Genomic DNA, 3,286 nt, shown 5'->3' with positions numbered 1-3,286 from the left:
TAGTTGAACGCTACTTAAATTGATGAAGTGAAATCTTACGACGGAGGTTAATAAATCCTTTGTCTATTACAAGAGAGCTTGGAATTAAATTCTTTATAGTTGGGATAAGGGATGTTTTAGTCAATTGAAGTATACTTTTTAGTTTTAAAATAAATTAACTTTTTAGTTTAAAATAAATTGATTTTTAGTTTTAATTTTAGTCCGAATAAATTAATTTTGATGTGGTGTTATGTATTTTAATAAAATTAATATTAACTTAATAAACAAAAATTTGTATTTTTTTTTAAATTATAATCTAAATTAATAAAAATACCATTGAACTTTGCACTTTATCTAAAAAAAATACTCATAAATTTTTTTTTAAATACGGTTGAATTTTAAAAAAAAAAAACTTCAAAACTACTCTTTTAACTTTCAAAAGTGTTTAAAAAAAAATAGATGGGGAGAAAATCGAAGGTTATTTTAGGAGAAGGTTTTCAAGATCAGTATAAGATCCTAAAAACATAACAAGAAGTAATATCCTAACTTAAGGTCGTGATTAAGAACCTACTAGTAGGCTACTTACTAAGTTTTACTCACTCCATGTTTATCATTTTTTTTCAAGTAACTAAGAGTTGGTCGTGGATGAGAGCAGACTTTGGAGTGTGGGCCATGGACTAAGCTCTGTTTTTAATCTAGTACTTTTTGTTCTTCTTTTGAGTCTGCTTCTTATTTTGTGTTTGTAACGAGTATGTATATGTAACACCCCAAAAATGAACGAAATTATCTCCCATAAGAATAAGCCACTCATGAAAGACCCAAAGGATAGAAAGGAAAAAAATTAAAGGATTAAGCAAGAAAAAAGGACTTAGTCAAGTCACTCGTGTACCCTAACAAATGATTTCAAGGAATTAAAGGCCTTTTGAAAAGGATTGGAAAGGAAAAAGTAAATCAAAATGGCAAAAAAGTCATTTTATCAATTATCAAGAATCTTTCCAGATTTGTAATTCCTTATCTAGAAGGAATCTCAAGATTCAAAAAAAGGGAAAAATGATAAAAAAGCAAGGAGAAATTTGTAGAAAAATTATGGATTTTCCGAGGAAAATAATAATAAATATTCAGAAAGTGGCAAATTACCAAAATACCCCTGGAAGAATGGATAGTTACAGAAATGCCACTCTAATTAGAATAAGAGCATCTACTGTGACCATCCGAGCAAATTCTTTCGAACTCAAATCTCAACCGTCAGATCTCCTCCAAAATTTGATATGATCTAGAACGAACACGCACGGATCATCACATCCAACGACTAGTATTCAAAGCCAAGGTCGGTAAGGATATGATCGGAGTTGATATCTCCAAAAAATTATCCAGAAAGTTCGATCTCTAAATAACGAAGATTCTGGAGCTCTCAATGACAGTTTAAGCTCCTCCTATAAAGTCTGAAGTAGGAGCAACAATACGGAATAAGAATCGAAAAAGATCGATCCCCCAATCGAAGGCAATAAGCGTTTAGATTGTGGGTCTCCTACTCTCAGATTTCTTCCAAATTCAAGAGCAATCCTCCACCATTTCTCTTCAAACTTATTCCTACCATTTCTCAACAAGATTACCCACAAGTTCTATGAAGAAATAGAGTGCTGAAAGTGCCTAGAAACCATTCCCCCAATTCAATCAGCCATCGAAGAACTTCAAGAAAAAGTTGAAAATCCAATCTGAGGATACAATCAGTTTCTGCACCTCCAAGGAATGCTTCCATAGAAGACCACGAAGAAAAATAACCTCGAGAGCGTGCCAAATTCAATGTCAACTCCATTGATCACTTATAGCACAGCACAACACAGATGAGGGTAACATTTTTTTATTTCTCTATTATATTAGGCCCTTTAGGTTATTGGCTTTATAAGATGGAGACATGAAATTTTCTATGTTTGAAATAAATTTGGTTTGATTGTTTTCTGGTTAGCATTGGTACCATCAAAACTTATTTATTTCTTTGAAATGTTTGAGTTTATAATTTACGTATTTTCATTTTTCTACTTTGAAATGTATGACATTTATAAATTTGGTAGAGTAACAAAGGGTGGAGTTTTCAATTACATTTATAAAAGTTTTCCATTACTTTTAAATTATAAAATCATTTCAATTACATTTATAAAAGTTTTCGGTTACCTTTTAAATGGAAAGAAATTATTAAGATTTCATTTACATTTATGAAAATTAGTTGTTACTTTTAAATGAAAAAAAAAAATTATAATGATTTCATTTATGAAAACGAGTTATTAGTTTTAAATGGAAAGAAATTATAATAATTTCATTTAATTTTCATAAAGATAATTATTTGAATTACAAAATCATTTCAATTATAAGGATTTCATTTTGATTTATAAAACATTTAATTATTTTTAAAATGTTACAAACAGTTTTCATTAACATTTTTTTTAGTATTACATTTAAATATGTTATATATATATAATAAAAATGAATTTAAAATGTTTTTAATATTTATTTAAAATAATATATATATATATATATTTAAATGAATCAGGTAGTTTATAATTTTTTACCATAAATTTAAAAATAAATAAATATTATTTTTCGTGGTCCATGTTTCAGTTCACGTTTTAGTGGTCCGTATCAATTCTTATTTTTATAACTTGATCGCTATTTAAACTCATCACCTCTTAGTATTTTTGACAACACAACACACAGAACATTTGTTTACTCGATCTAAATTTTTTTAAAAAAGCCTCCATTGTTGCTCTCCAAAGCTTCCAGTTCTCTTTTTTTTTTTTTAATCTTATTCCGGAGAGAGATGTCTATTATTTCATGTGGTGTGTTTCTATCAGATTTCAGACAATTGTATTGGTTTGATCTTGAGCCGTGGAACGGATTGAGTTTGCTCTTGAACTCGTAAAAAAAGCGGTGTACCGGTTTGTTCCTGAGCCGTGGAAAAGATTGAGTTTGCTCTTGAACTCGTAAAAAGAGCGGTGTACCGGTTTGATCCAGAGCCGTGGAAAGGATTGAGTTTGCTCTTGAACTCGTAAAAAGAGCGGTGTACCGGTTTGATCCTGAGCCGTGGAAAGGATTGAGTTTGCTCTTTCACTCGTAAAAAGAGCGGTGAAGCGGTTGGGCTCTGATCCGAGGAAAGAGTCGTTTTATTCAAATTCCCAAGAGGTGCTTGGAGTGGAGTAGGTCGAGTTTGACTAAACTACTATAAAACTACGGTGTTAAATTTTCTAACCCTTTTCCTATTTAAGTTCTAAATTATTGTTAAGTTTTATTGCATGGTATCAAGTTTGATTGT

The sequence above is a fragment of the Cucurbita moschata genome, unplaced genomic scaffold (assembly GCF_002738365.1).
Source record: "Cucurbita moschata cultivar Rifu unplaced genomic scaffold, Cmos_1.0 Cmo_Scf00109, whole genome shotgun sequence".
Taxonomy (NCBI): Eukaryota; Viridiplantae; Streptophyta; class Magnoliopsida; order Cucurbitales; family Cucurbitaceae; genus Cucurbita; species Cucurbita moschata.
Note: the sequence above shows the minus strand (reverse complement) of the source record.